At 47.7% G+C, this 15,864-nt stretch overlaps 1 protein-coding gene and 1 long non-coding RNA gene across 8 annotated transcripts in view; one reads left to right on the forward strand and one right to left on the reverse strand.

Moving 5' to 3' along the window:
* DIS3L2 (DIS3 like 3'-5' exoribonuclease 2) overlaps positions 1–15,864 on the reverse strand; it is a 373,385-nt gene that overhangs the window by 55,899 nt on the left and 301,622 nt on the right. The window lies entirely within an intron of this gene.
* The window catches only part of LOC113626694 (uncharacterized), a 41,238-nt gene continuing 29,172 nt past the window's right edge, over positions 3,799–15,864 (forward strand). The window contains exons 1-2 of the long non-coding RNA XR_003435219.1: positions 3,799–3,928; positions 5,480–5,698. This is a non-coding gene — a long non-coding RNA (uncharacterized LOC113626694). The remainder of the gene's footprint in view (positions 3,929–5,479; positions 5,699–15,864) is intronic.

Here is a 15,864-nt window from a genome sequence, read left to right on the forward strand (position 1 = left end):
GTGAGCACAGAGAAGGGGACAGTGCCAAAAAGAGGCAGGGGTCAGATGTGTGATCGAATTAGGTGCTGCATGGATACCCCACAAAGCTCAGCATCACTCAAAGGATGGATGTTTGAAGGGTGACAATGGCCCCCACTACCCACGAGGTCACCTTCACTATGACTAGCTATGGAAATCTGAAAAAATCTCCCCCAAAATCCCCTATGCAAAGACTCCATTATATAGTCGAGAGAGCACTTGACTTCGAGCCTTTGAGTATCTGGGAACACAGCACAAATGGCTGGCCATATCTTAAGCAATATGCCCAAGGTCCATTGAAAACAGACAAAAATGGGTATTCAGGAGCCTTCATGATTTATTGAAAGTAGCATTGTCTGTGCCTTTGCATAGCACCAGCAGGGGTGGGATTGAGGGCGCTCCTCCTGACGGCGGGGTCACCCCATGTGTCTCCTGTTCCCTTGGACTTTTCAACTCCCCGGGCTTGCATTCACTCACTCACTTTTTCTCCTCTGAAGTTAAAGAATACTGCCTCATCTATCACTGACATGTCGGGTTTCAAAAGGACTGGGAGTGAATTCACTCTTTTTTCTTAAAAAAAAACAAATGAGAAGAGCTTGTCTGGGAAGAGAGAGGAGAAGGTAAGGGGGTGGGGGGAGGCCGAGAGCTGACGATGGCTGCTCTCCTCCAGCCCCGTGCCCAAGGGAAGCCCTGTCTGGCAACCTGGCTCATGGGGGCGGGGGGGGGGCGGGGGACAGAGGCTTCCGTGCTGTGCCACGTGCTGCTCTTCAATCCCCGTGTGCGCTCACGCCGCCTCTCTCACTAGCCTTTATAGCGTGTTTCTAGTCCTGCTTACTGTACTCTGGAAGGCACATGTGTTTCTGATGCCTCCAGGAACACGTGTGTACCTTAGTGGAGGGAGAATCTGTGGTGCGGTAGCAGAGGTGCACCAGACTCCCGAGGCCGGCCGCCTTGCGGCCTTTAACAGGATGGTGCCAGGGGCCTCCAGCTCACAGGGTCCCCAGCTGACGCCTGCTCTTCCTCCTGCGATGCGGGGCGGGGGGGACTCTCCTGGGTGGCACCACAGCCGCCCCGCTGCCCAGTCAGAAACCCAGGAGTGTCCATCCATGTGCCCACCCCCTCCCTTTTTGGGCTCTGATTCTACCTCCTCAGTGTCTTTCTCACCTGTGGCTTCCTGTCAGCTGTATGACTTCAGGTTAGCCATCTCACCTAGATGACCACTAATTGGCCCCTTCTAATTCATTCTCCACAGAGCCTCCAGAGAGATCTTTCTAAAAAGAAAGTCCTAGCCCATCACTTCCATATGTAAAATGCTTCAATGGTACCAATTTGAATTCAAGAAAACACTCATATCTCAGGGCAGAGCAAACAAGGTCCTCCAAGATTGGCCCTGGTTCCACGTCTAATAACATCTCCCACTGCCTCTGTGAGCCCTTCCTGTGACACAGCCATGCCAAAGGCCAAAGGCAAATCCCAGAACACACCAAACCCTTGTGCTGCTCTGTCTGGAACATCCTTGGAGAAGCCATTTCCAACCTGCTCTCAAGGGCTCTCCTTCACTAGAACAGGAGTCTTCTCTCGGCTCCTGTCAGCCCAGCACGGAGCACGCTCTGGACCATCTGTGTCTTGCAATGACTGACACAAAGCAGACAGTCAACGCTGTTTTCTGAATACTTTTGCTGCAGTGTATTTTCCCATGGATGAAAGATGGCAGGCCTCTACTTAGCTTGGCTGAGGTCGGTCATTTCACAGATTTCTATCAAACGTTAGCTGCACATCCTTCCCAGGCAAGCAATCCTTGGCCCTTCACCCACATCAGGCTTTCTTCCCACCACATTACACTCCAGCTGTTCTGAGGCAAACCCAATTCCAATGGCAGTCACAACTAGCAAGCTGCCTTGTTGACTATAATTTCTGAAAGCCTCTCGGTTATGAGATTAAAGCATGATCGGGTGAGTCACCGACATGGGTGTTTGTGTGTAATCGACAAAGTCCTGGGCTTGGCATCAGTCACCGTCCTGACTTTGGGCAGCAGTCAGAAGGATTTATCTAGAAAGTTTAGAGGTTTTTCTCTTATCATCCTCACCCTCCTTTAAAGGATACAATCTTCACTTTTATGCCAAGTCTTAAGCCAGAGAAGCCTACTATCTGTTTAAAAGCCACTCCTGGGCAGCTTCTGATGCCCACACCTCCTTTCCAGATGGTTCCTGGAGGGCACCATGCCTGCGCAGGCTCCTAGGACTGACTCCATACCAAATCTACTCAGGTGTGTGTCTCTTTAATGGAACTGTTTTCTAAAAGAAACTTCGAGCTAGGAAATAAGTGGAGAACCTACATGTAAATCTTAAAACTATAAAACTGCCAGAAGAAAACATAGGAAAAAATCTTCGTGACCTTGGGTTAGTCAAAAATTTCCTAGATGTGACACCCAAAGCACAAGCCATAAAAAAAATTCAATAAATTAGACTTTACCAAAATGTCAAACTTCTGCTCTTCAAAAGAGGATAAAAAAATAAGCCAGAGAGAATGCAAAGACAAGCCAAAGACAGGGAGAAAATATTTGCAAATCACAAATCTGATAGAGGATTTATATCTAAAATATAAAAAGAAATCTCAAAACTCAGTAATAGGGCTTCCCTGGTGGCGCAGTGGTTGAGAGTCCGCCTGCCGATGCAGGGGACACGGGTTCGTGCCCCGGTCCGGGAAGATCCCACATGCCGCGGAGCGGCTGGGCCCGTGAGCCACGGCCGCTGGGCCTGCGCATCCGGAGCCTGTGCTCCGCAACGGGAGAGGCCACAACAGTGCGAGGCCCGCGTACAGAAAAAAAAACCCAAAAAAACTCAGTAATAAGAAACCAAAAACCCAATTAAGAAATGGGCAAAAGATATGAAGAGACACATCACCAAAAAAGATATGCAGACAGAAAATATGCACATGAAAAAGACGCTCAACATCATTAGTCATTAGGGAAATGCAAATTAAAACCACAATGAAACACCACTACACACCTATTAGCATGGCTAAAACATACAAACAAACAAAAAACCCTGATAATACCAAGTGCTGATAAGCAGGTAAAGAAACTGGAACTATCGTACATTGCTGGTGAGTGGTAGAGCCACTCTGGAAAACAGTTTGGTAATTTTTTATGAAGTTAAATAGACACTTGTCATAGGACCCAACCTTTTCTAGGTATTTACCCAAGTGAAATGAAAACAACCATCACACAAAACCCTGTAGGCAGGGCTTCCCTGGTGGCGCAGTGGTTAAGAATCCGCCTGCCAATGCAGGGGACACGGGATCGAGCCCTGGTCTGGGAAGATCCCATATGCCGCAGAGCAACTAAGCCCGTGCGCCACAACTACTGAGCCTGTGTTCTAGAGCCTGCGAGCCACAACTACTGAGCCCGCATGCCACAACTACAGAAGCCCGCGCACCTAGAGCCTGTGCTCCTCAACAAGAGGGGCCATCGCAATGTGAAGCCCGTGTACCGCAATGAAGAGTAGCCCTTGCTCGCTGCAACTAGAGAAAGCCCGCGTGCAACAACGAAGACCCAATGCAGCCAAAAATAAAATAAATTAATTAAATAAATTAAAAAAAAAATAAGATGGGGGAATTCCCTAAAAAAACCCAAAGAAACAAAAAAAACCCCTGTAGGCAAATGTTATGGCAGCATTATTCATCATCGCCCCAAACTGGAAACAACCCAAATATCCTTCAACTGACAAATGGGCAAATGAACTGTGGAATATCTATACCATGTATACACTTATACTCTGCAATAAAAAGGAATGAACACTGATACACACAAAACACAGGGGTGAACCTCAAGTGCATGATGCTAAGTCAAAGAAGCTAGACTCAAAAGCTACCAGCTGTCTGATTCCACTTACCTGACATTCTGGAAAAGGTAAAACTACAGGGACAGAGAACAGGAGTGGTTGCCAGGGGCTGAGGGTAGGGGAGAGGGGTTGACTACAAAGGGGTGTGCAGGAATTTTCTGGGGTGATGGAACTGTTCTATGTTTTGAGTGTGGTATGTGTAGCTTGCAGAACTGTATGCTAAAAAGAGTGAAGTTTACTGTATGTAAATTATACCTTAGTTGGGAAAAAAAGTAATTCTGGCTAAAAATGTGGCTGGTAGGTCTAGGGCTTAAGGTGTCAGGAGACTCTAGTGACCGCAGAAGGAAGTTTCTCCCTTTCTCAGAAATGGCAAAGAAACGACTCAAGAGTTGATCGAACCCACAAGCAGTAAAACAAATGCAAGCCGACACAATAATAAAACACCATTTCCAACCTACCATATTAACAAAGATTAAATGGAACCCCCAGACTCTCAATTTGGTGAGAGGCAGTGACAATGCACTATTGTTCCCTGCTGGGGAAAGCCTAAATTAGTCTAACCTTTCTGGAAAATTATCCTGCAGCTTGTGTCAAAAGCTCTAAAAAATGTACATGCTTTAGGATACCTAGAAAAATGTTATTACTAGGTGATGGGTAACTGATGGCTATTTTGGGCTTACTTGTTAATTTAAAATTTTCGTAACACAAACTTGTATTACTTTTTTTTATTTTAAGATTTTTTGATGTGGACCATTTTTTAAAAATTTATTTATTTTATTTATTTATTTTTGGCTGTGTTGGGTCTTCGTTGCTGCACTCAGGCTTTCTCTGGTTGCGACGAGCGAGGGCTACTCTTTGTTGCGGTGCACGGGCTTCTCATTGAGGTGGCTTCTCTTGTTGTGGAGCACGGGCTCTAGGCGCACGGGCTTCAGTAGTTGTGGCACACGGGCTTCAGCAATTGTGGCTCGCGGGCTGTAGAGCGCAGGCTCGGTAGATGTGGTGCACGGGTTTAGTTGCTCTGCGGCACATGGGATCTTCCCGGACCAGGGCTCGAACCCATGTCCCCTGCATTGGCAGGCAGATTCTTAACCACTGCGCCACCAGGGAAGCCCTGATGTGGACCATTTTTTTAAAAGTCTTTATTGAGTTTGTTACAATGTTGCTCCTGTTTTATGTTTTGGTTTTTTGGCCCCGAGGCATGTGGGATCTTAGCTCCCCGACCAGGGATCGAACCCGTACCCCCTGCATTGGAAGGCAAAGTCTTAACCACTGGACCACCTGGGAAGTCCCAAATGTGTATTACTTTTATAATACAACAATAAAAGTTAATAAAAAAGAGAAAGTATCGCAGAAAAATAGTTATTCCCTTTAATGCGGTCATTCTAAGAATGTATTCCTGAGGAAACAGTCCAAAACAATTTTGATTAAGAATGCATAAGAATATTAATTGCAGTGTTATTTATAATAACAAAAACTGAAAGCCACCTAATGGTAGCCACATTAGGAAGGGTTATGTAAACTGTGGTATGTCTGTTCAAAGGGAATGCTTTGTGTCTCTTATTTGAGTGATGTGGAGTGTGATGCGCGACTCTACTTCCTTCCCTTCCTTGCTCACAAAGGTTGCCTGCTCTCCCTCTGACTCCGGCACCAACTGCTGAGTGCTTCAAGACACCCCCAGTCTCGTCTCTTACTGCGGTGCTCCCTCCACACACCCAACCAGACCAGACCGCCCCTCACCCGCCGCTGCCAAGCAGTAGGGGCCCAGCCTTCCTCGCCCCAAGGCCTCCACTTCAAATCCTTCCCCTCCACCCAGACCCACCGGATGGATCCCAAATGAGGTGAGGTCTTTCCAGGCCATTACTGCTGGTGGCCTGTACTGTAGCCCTTCCTGGGTTCTTCCCTGTTAGAGGTGGCTCTTTTGTGAGGACAGAAACGGGGCCTTTCTCGGAATCTGGGCACACGGTTAACATCCATTTGGTGTTACGTGTCAGGGACTGTTCTAAGTGTTTTATGGGTACAATTCATTTAACCTAACATCCCCATGGCATAGTTACTATTATCATCTCCCTTTTACCGACCGTTACCTCTGAAACATGTTACCTCATTTTACTCACGATTATCTTAGGAAACTGAGGCACAGAAAAGTTAAAGCAAAAGAGTCAGGATCAGAGCCCAGGCGGCCTGTCCCAGGCCCATGCTCACAGCTCTACACTCTCTTGTCACTGACTTGAAGCTGGTGGCCACAGGAGAGCTGAGTCTGGGCCTGGGGCAGAGTCTGGAGCAGAAGCATGTACCCCAAAGAGTTCCGAGCTAGGCCTCTGGGTAAACAGGACAGATCTCCACAGGGACCAAGAAGGAGTCCTCGGCAACAAGGAGTCAGGAATCCAGGCCTGGAAGCCGGACAGCCAGGCGGGCGGAGGGCAGGGAGAAGCTCAGGCAGAGCTCTGCTCCCCTCTGAGCTCAGAAGTGTGCTCCTGCAGGCCAGCCGGAGAGGCAAGCAAGACTGCAAGCTTGGCTGGACAGAAGCTTGCGGGAAAAGCTAAGTCCCAGGACTTGGCTGGGGTGGAGGACAGGAGAATGAAGGGAGAGCTCCTTGTAATTCCCAGAGCAAAACTCGTAGCAAATCAGGTTGGCATTCTCAGAGCTCAGAAACAGTTCCCAGTGCGAATGTACTTCAAAGTCAGTAGACTGCTATTCATTAGCAAACTTTCTTATTTAGGGGACTGCCAATTTAATGCTGACAAGCAGATAAGAAACCTGCTGGGATCCCCTCCCTGGGTGTTGTCCTTCAGGTCTGCACTCATGTCCTCCCACTCTGGCACATGTCTTTTACCCCGCCCCCCGCCCCGGGGTGGGGGTGGGGTGGTGTGTTCAAAATTCAAGGGAAATTAAATACTTTCCAATTTGCTTTCAGTATCTGTCGTGTTTTCTTACAGCAAATTGTTAATTGCTATTTTGTACAGGAGAAGACTTTTAACAACAGAATGACCTTGTTTCTCATTGACTTTTTTTTTTTTTTTAACATCTTTATTGGGGTATAATTGCTTTACAATGGTATGTTAGTTTCAGCTTCACAACAAAATGAATCAGTTATATATATACATATGTTCCCATATCTCTTCCCGCTTGCGTCTCCCTCCCTCCCACCCTCCCTATCCCACCCCTCCAGGCGGTCACAAAGCACCGAGCTGATCTCCCTGTGCTATGCGGCTGCTTCCCACTAGCTATCTACCTTACGTTTGGTAGTGTATATATGTCCATGCCTCTTTATCGCTTTGTCACCGTTTACTTTTAACGTGGCCCCTTCAAATCATAGCTAGTGTCCCCAGGTAAAATACCAAAGCAGCCACTTCCACACTCAGCCCAAACTCAACGTTTCCTGTGCGCCCGCTTGCTCTCTTTGTGTCTGTATTCTGTCCATGAGACATTAAGCTACTCTGAGGGCTGGGACCATGTTCTAATCTCTTTGTCCCAGTATCTAGCACAGTACTCTGTGCCTAGTAGATATTTTTTTTTAAATGTGAGAAATTAAAAACATCAGTCAAAAGGGATGTTCTAAAGTTATAAAATACTTTTAAAGCTCTTAAATTCTCTTTAGTTAAAAATGTCTGTCACGTGCCATTTAAAATGGGAATGAAAGAAGTACAAAACAAACAACTGTGTTATAATAATACCATTCTTTAAAAAGGTGGGAATTTCCTGAGTAATAACAAACAGGGCCACATCTTCAAGATCTATGGGCACAGTGTCCTTGAGCACCCATTGACTGTGGGGACATTCTGAGTGCTAGGAGCAGCTTGTAGCATGCCGCTTCTGTACCAACACCGCAGATTTAGGAGTGAGAAAGAGGTTGCAGCGAAGTATCTGCCTTCTACACAGCTGATACTCAAGAACACAGGCAGGGAGGGAGGGAAGGGAGTAAAGAGACAGAACCACAGAATGATGCGAATGAAAACCCAGGCAGTACTGCATCAGGCACCGATAGGAGAGACGTGGAGAAGGAGGCAGCCTGTCGGAAGCGGCTTCTGGAAGAAGTGGGGGGCCTGCTGGGGGGAGCGAAGTGGAGGCCCAGGCCATGAGAAGGCAGGGAAGGACGAGTGAGTACAGGAGATGGGTGGGTGGGAAATGGGGAACACCAAATACCGGCCGCACCACCGAGGGCCTCCAAAGCCAGGGTGCATTTGGATCCAATGGAACAATCCAGCAGCTCGCAAACGCTGGTCTGAGATCAACAAAATGAGAAAAAGGTTTTCCACAAAGCTCAACCAAGTCAACGTGAGACTGCCCTGAACGGTGAAGTTAAGTCTTCCTTTGTTTTGGTGCTAAAATGTTTTCATTTATAAAATCGTGGAGGAAGTAGACGGTAACTGGCTTTTAAAGAAAATGCTCTTGGGCTTCCCTGGTGGCGCAGTGGTTGAGAGTCCGCCTGCCGATGCAGGGGACACGGGTTCGTGCCCCGGTCCGGGAAGATCCCATATGCCGCGGAGCGGCTGGGCCCATGAGCCATGGCCGCTGAGCCTGCGCATCCGGAGCCTGTGCTCCGCAACGGGAGACGCCACAACAGTGAGAGGCCCGCGTACCGCAAAAAAAAAAAAACAAACAAAAAAAAAAACAAAAAAGAAAATGCTCTTGTTTGGCAAAATAAAACCTTGCAATCCTATATCTCATCCCAGAATATTAATGGAAATCTCACTATCCATGAAATCTGCTTGAGGAGATGGCAGGTTCTTGAGTGACAGGTGAAAGCAGCATTTGGGGGAACTCAGTCCGGCAGCGGAGTTCAGGACAGACAGCTGACAGAACAGCGGCAGAGCCCCCGGCTTGCAGAACCACGCAAATCGGAATCAACTGGGCCTGCCCCAAGAGGCAGTCATGGGTGAAATCTAAGCATCAGCTGCAAGGGTTCCTTTTCCCCAGTGCAGGTTTTACTAACGTCAAAGGATTCCATGTCTCTTACGTAGCTGTTTGGCTCACATTCAAGTGACGTGGGGTGTGACATGGGGGCAGGACGAGGACGTGCAGAGTGTCCTGTGAATAGAAAAGGGAGAGTCCAGGAGCTTCCTAATCATGAGAACAATTACCCAAAAGGCAGGGCCCTGGAGGAGCCAAACCTGTCCCGTCTGTCAAAGCCACTTTACCTGAAAGGCTCGCACCACAGAGAGGACGGAGGCACTGGCCACTGCCCCGCTCGTCGACCCCCAGCAGTTTCTTATATACCATCTTGTCAGGGTGAGAGCCCTTTGTCTCACTTCACTGCCCCCTGGAAATGCTAAGGACTTAAGTTTGAATCATCTGGGCACAATCTCAACCCCAGCTGTGATGTGAGTTCTTTTCTCAGACAGCCCAGCAGCAACTAATACAGAAACTCTGTCTTGTGGAAATCATTTCCATTAAAAGCAAAAGCAGGCTCTGATCAGAATTCCCAGAGGGAGGATTAGGCTGGGGATCCCACCATGGTACACAGATCGTTTCCATCTCACCATGGGGGAAGGGCGGATGGAGGCTGATGTTAGCTCACCCCAGAAGGACTCTTTGCAAAAGGCAGGTGGCGGGGCTTGGTGCCTTGCCCACCTTGCCACGCCGGCAAATCAGGTCTCCAACAAGCCTGAGCATCTCCCTTTCCAGGGGGGCACACTGGGGGTCTCTTTGCCTTCCCCCAGAGAGCCTCTTTTGCCGGGCTCCCTGAGGGGCACAGCTTGGTCTGAGGACACAGAGGTGAACACAGAAGTGCTCAGGAAGCCTCAGAAGCACTGCCAGCCCCCTGGGGTGCTAAAGCTTCCCGGCTCCTCACACCTGTCCAGGCAGCTCCACCTTGAGAAAGCCCTCATTACACCCTGTCCTACACCCTGTATGCCCTGGCAAGTAATCAAACACCCAACCCTTTCATTCAAAAGAGGAGGAAACCTCTCTGATTCATAATAAGCATTTAATTCTCTTACATAAGCACACCTCTCTTCTAGAGCTACAGTCCTTCTCCCAGATCACAACTGCCCCATCGTCTTTTTAAAAAGACCAATATGTACAGAGATGCTTAGAGACCTTGAAACACCCTTAACAACAAGCACTGGGCAGGGGCTGGAGATATAAAGGTGAACAGATGCTGTCCTTACCCTTAGGGAACTTACAGCTTTAGGGAAGGAGACAGGGAAGCAAATGGAAAATGACCAGGCAACATGAAAACGTGATCAAGACAGGTGACACGTATAAACAAAGTGCTCTGGGAGCCCTAAGCGGGAGGCGGGATGGATGCGCTGGCCAGTGCAAGCTTCTCTGCAGCAGGATTCAGTTTCAGTCTTCAGCTTCCTGGAAACTAAGAAAGGTTTACAGGGGTGGGGGTAGAGATTTTCCGTTCTATAAGAAATGAGCCTGGATAATAGGCAAGCAGAAAGAACCGGAAGGCAAGTGAAAAGCTTCTAGGGGTGGAGTGGGAGCCATGCTTACTCGCCAAAGTTATATAAAAAGCAGTCTTCAGAGCTCTGCTGAGGATATATTCTGGCCATTCTGACCAAGGGCATCAGCTACTGGTCCTCACTGGCAGCCACTGCACTGGAGGACACCTAGTAGCGAAGCCCACGCTAGGACTCGGTGCCCAGTATCCCCGGCCCCCAGTCGGGTAGAGGGCACGTTCCCCTCTCTGCCTCTGGCTACTTTCTGCCCCCTCTAATCACCCCACAATCAGAGTTTCTTTTTACAGCATCAACTTCTGGGCTGTTCCAAATGCTCGAACTGGCTCAAGCGGCCTCTCTAATCCAAACTTTATCAGTAATAGATGGAATCTTTTGATCTCGTTCTGACTTGTGTGTCTATTTCTCAGTGGTTCAGAACTCAGAAGGGACAGGAGTGTGATGGAACACGACCCTTAAATCTCAACGGGGGGGCATTTGGTGACCCTCAGCTCTTCACCAATCATGTCCTTCACTTTGTTTACCATGTGATTCAGGGCTTCCCTTCCCAAGCAGCCTTCTTTCACTAATCCCATCTACCTAAGAACCATCAGGTTGGGTATTCCTTTAGCCCTGTGTCAACTCACTATGCCCTTGCTTTTATCTTACTGAAGTTTCTTGTAAGTACACAGAGTTCTTCACAAATTCACTAAGCAACTTTAGGGTGGAAAGTCTGTCTTCCACTGCCTAAGGCTCCTTCATAGAACTATGAGTAGTAGTACTTGTAACACGATAGGAACTCAAGAAATATCTGTCCAGTGAGAGCCGGAAATCATGTCTGAGTCTGTATTTTTAACAACTTCCAGAATAATACTACCTGTATTCCTTCCAATTTTTGAAAATTATGAGTAATTGACTATGTGACATGCCTAAAGGAAGAGTGAGCACATGAGAAGTTTAGGGTTATAATAACAAGCTGCTCAGCAAAGTTACTCCGACACTTAATGATACAGGTTGGTTTTTATGCGTATGCTAACAAGCCACAAACAGTTACCAACTCACATAAGTGGGTGTAACTAGCGCTACTTATATACAACTAGGTCAGGTTTTCAAGGCTGTCTCTTGTCCACGCCTTGGGATGCATAAATGTGGCTTGTTTGCTCTGGTTCCATAGGAAATTAGTGTGATTACTAAACCAATCTCTCCTTCAAGGGAAAGATTTCAATACCCTCTGAGTGGGGAGTCCTGTGCCCCACGTTCCCTGAAAGCTGGAGGCGGTGGCGGTTCCCTCCTCAGCTGCTCCACTGCGCCCCAGAGCCATCCTAGACAGCCTGGGGGCTGAGGGGCTCCAAAGAGCACAGACTCTTGGCTGCGGGTATACGTATAAATGAGACGAACAGATGAAGATGAAAAACTTGCTCATAATAATGAAACTGGTAACTGGGAAAAGGGAAAATTCTGACAGGGTGATAATTACTCTTTAAGCCTCCCTGATTCTAGAACTATCTCCACGGCTGACGTGATGCGCTGCCTGTCAACATTTAACCAGAAGCTCTGGACTTCTAGTAAAAGCCTTCCTGTACTGTTTACCACTACCTTAAAGAGAAGTGCAGCAATTCTTATGGTGGCAGAGATGACACAGAGCAGCTCTGTCCTCTTTAGTCTTAATTCAGTTGGATTTCCTTTTAATTCTTCATGTCAGGCCAACCCAAACAATGTGTGACAGCTACACACAGGACGTGAGAGCAACAAAAAAGGTTAGTGAGGTTACAAATGTTCTCCAAGGATCTGAGACTGCAACGATAGTTCTCAGCACCATTTCAAATAGGATGGGTTTCTTACTGAGTCTAAGGAGTAGAAAGAAGGACTTTGTTTGGGGCAGGCGACCACTCTCCAGTCTCGACTTTACCGAGTTTAGGAAGAAGCTCTGAACCGCCTCTCTTACCATTTTACAGTCTAGGACCCTTATGAGTATTTTTTTTAATAATGGCTAATGCAAATAGGAAGAGTCTATGCTGTAACACACTGAACAATAGGAAAGATGAAATCCAAGACCACAGTCACTGGGACATTTCAGGAGACCTAGTCTGACTCAGAGAGAGAGAGTGAGAGAGAGAGAGACCAACCCCCACCCCCACCCCCTCCATGTAGCCAGAGAACTCCTGACAGGTATTCCCATCATAGGTGCCCTTATTCACAGGCTACTGGAAAGAGGATAAACTGCTGTGATCTTTCTGGAAGGGAATGTGGCAATGTTTCAAAATTCTTAAATATGTCTATATTTCTGACCCCATCAGCACAGTTCCAGGACTGTCCTAAAGAAATAACCAGAGATCACAATAAAGATTTATGAACATAGATGGCCACGGCATTATTTATAGTATCAAAAAATCAGAAACTAAAAATCCACAATTGGGGCAAGGTTAAATGTTTAAGAGCATATTCGTATGATGGAATATTACATAGGCATTATAAGGTTTTAGAAGAATTTTGAATGACATGGGGAAAAACTTATGTAATATTAAAATGCAGAATATAAAAACTACATGTATGCTACGCTAACCACTCCTCCCTCCTACCTGAAGTGGGAAATTCATAAGAAATCACAATATACCCAAATATTAACAAGAATATACTTTTGCTTTCATAATCTGATTTAAAGCTTCCTTTCTAAGGAAAAAGTGGGGACCAAAGGGGCCTAACTAAGAACAGAGTGGAGGAACTAAGAACAGAGCAGGAGGAAGTGTTTCTCGCCCTCCTGTGCGTCTGGTGCCACATGCCTCCCCACTACAGCTCATTTCTCTGCAGCTTAAGGACCACTTTGAGGCTGCTGGCTCCCAAATGGCTACCTCTAGGTGAGCCCTCCTGACTGACCTCCAGACCTCTATGCCCACATGCTTATTCCACATCTCGACCTGTTCTGTCTCCAGCTGGCCCCTCAAATGCAACAGACCCTCAGTGGAAGTCATCTGCTTTCTTCTCAGCTCTCCTATCCTAAGGTATTTCCTGGTCAGTCCATGGTACTGCATCAATGCACATGCCTGAACCTCAAGCCCGACCCCCTGATTCAAATCTCCTCCCTGACCGCCCGCCCCCTCCCTTCCACATCTAATCAGGACAGTCAATTTGTCAAGGCTTGCCGATACTCCTTCCTCGCTCGGATCTGTGATTTTCTCTCTCCCCAGGGGCTCGATCTCAGGTTGGGCCCTTGTCATTTCTCTCTTGGAATATAAGCTTCCTTTACTTTCTTCTTTCAGTCTACTCTCCATACTACAGCCAGTAAGCTCTTTCTAGAACACAGTTCTGATCACGTCCCTCCTGTATCTGAACCCGTCCCGCGGCTCCCCGAGCCCGCTCCTGCAGACGTCACGGCCTGGTCCCTGCTCCCTCCTCGAGCTGCTCTCTCTTCGCAGGCCACCCACACGACCTGGAACAATGCGATGCTGCCCAAAGGCGCCACCCCTCGCCCCTGCCACGCCTGCGCCAGCAGTTTGCTTGAAGTGCCCCACCCCGTGCATTCGGAGCCTGGCTAGCCCCTCAAGTCTTTTAAAGGCCTTGGTGTACACACCGCCCCTGCTGGGAAGTCTTCCCTGATCCCGAGACTGGGCCCAGCCTCTCCAATGCAGTCTCACCACACTCTGCGACAGCTCTGTCACAGCACTTAACGTTTTCTGTGTGGTCTGCCGGCTCCTTCACTACACTATAAACTTAAGGACGGGGACTGTTCATTTCCAGCACCTACCACATACTTGCTTTCTGTACCCAATAAATGCTTTCTGAAGACATGCTGCTGAAGGGAGGACTCTATGACTAAGAAAATAGAGACCAAGTCTACAAACATATCCAACCGCCTGATCAGTAGCTTACTCTTGTGCTCAAGTGATGACATAAATAATAAGATCAAGGAAGAGCCAGATAGGATGATTATGCCCATCCTTCTTACCTTGCACCAACTATCACACTGTACAAAAATTAAAACAGCAGAGAGCTGGAATGCTCATTTCTTAAAAATAACTGCATTGTAGATAAGGAACAGAAACATACTTAACTATATTTTTAAATGCACGATCCAACAAAACACGTTGCTACGTACAGCAGCAGGGGTCGGGGGTGTGGGGGGAGAAACGCCATACAGCTTTCTGTGAGTCAAGTTTTGCAATGGCTGTCTTCCCACCTTCGGCATCGGCATCGTACCAGATGGCAGAGCCAGTGTCTCTGCAGGTGGGCTCAGGAAGGCGGGGTGGATGGGATGAGATCTGACTGTGAAGAGGCTGCTGAGCTTGCAGAGGTGGGAAATTAAGAACCACTGCTCTTTTTGCTTCAGGCTAATTAAAGCTACCTGACCGTAAATAGGGTAAGGGAACTGGTGCTAAACGGATTCATTCCTTTACTTCTAGCCTCCAACTGGACCTGCTAAGCATGATACTAATCAAAGGAATAATTTACTTAATTGCGTGAAACTATCCCGAGAGGTAACTCAGCGCAAATGTTCTCTATTAGCAGTCCAACTCCCCAGTGCGGTGGTGAAGGGCTGCTAAAAGCTGACTGGGTAAGAGAGCTGGATTTCATTTAAGCAGGGGTCAGCATACTACGGACCACAGGTCAAATGTGGCCTACCACCTACTTTCTGTATGGCTCGCAAGCTAGGAACAGTTTTTATATTTTTAAATGATTCACAAATAATCAGAGGAAGAATACTGTTTTGTGACATGAAAATTATATGAAATTCAGATTTCAGTGTCCATAAAGTTGTACTGGACACAGCCACACTCATTTGTTTGTCCCTGGCTGCTTTCACACTACAACAGCAGGGTTGAGTAGTTGAGACAGAGACCAGACGGCCTACAAAGCCTAAAATATCTGCTAGCTGGCCCTTTGCAGACAGTCTGCCGAGCCCTTACTTAAAAGGCTGGGCTAGGCCAAGGTCATCCATAAGAGCCTTCCACAGCAGCCTGGGTCCCAAGGTATCTAAAAATTGTTTCCACCAATAAGTTTACCTTTACGATCAAGTCCACTCAAAGAAACTGCCTGAGGTTTGGGCTTCAGAACTGTGCCAGGTGGGAATCATATAAGATGAAGCTGAGAATTTAGTAAAGGCTCCTTCAGTTCGATGGAAACACCAGATTTTCTTCACTATAACTTTCTCTAAATTCAGAAAGTCAACGGCTCAGCAGGAGTCATTCACATCCCCTGACCACCCGCCGGGGACCCCAGAAGTGGCACAGTTTCCCGCAGTCATGCTTGTTTCTCCGGAAGCCCTCACACAGAGTGGCCTCTAAGCGCTATCACCTGACTGAGCAAGGTCGGGCTGGAGAGAAAGCGCCAGAAAGCTGTAGGTGTAGTTTCCTGAAAACAGTCAATATTCCCTAAGAAGTTTTTGTTTGGGGGCTCTATTTAGCACCCCAACTATCCTCCCTTGCTATCCTTTCTGAAGGCAACGGCCCAGGCACAGAACTCCAAAAGGAGGCGAGGCCTTGTCATCCTATCATGTCAGAGTCAGGCAGGGTCACCTCCACCCCTAGGTGGGAGCAGGCTACCAGGTGTGCACAAACAGAAGTGCCAGGGAGCTTGTGCACCCCCCCCCCCCCCCCCCCCCCGAGCAGGGGGTGGAGGCCTCTCAC

This window comes from Aethalodelphis obliquidens, unplaced genomic scaffold (genome assembly GCF_003676395.1).
Source record: "Aethalodelphis obliquidens isolate GAN/ISIS:26980383/991018 unplaced genomic scaffold, ASM367639v1 scaffold2, whole genome shotgun sequence".
NCBI lineage: Eukaryota > Metazoa > Chordata > Mammalia > Artiodactyla > Delphinidae > Aethalodelphis > Aethalodelphis obliquidens.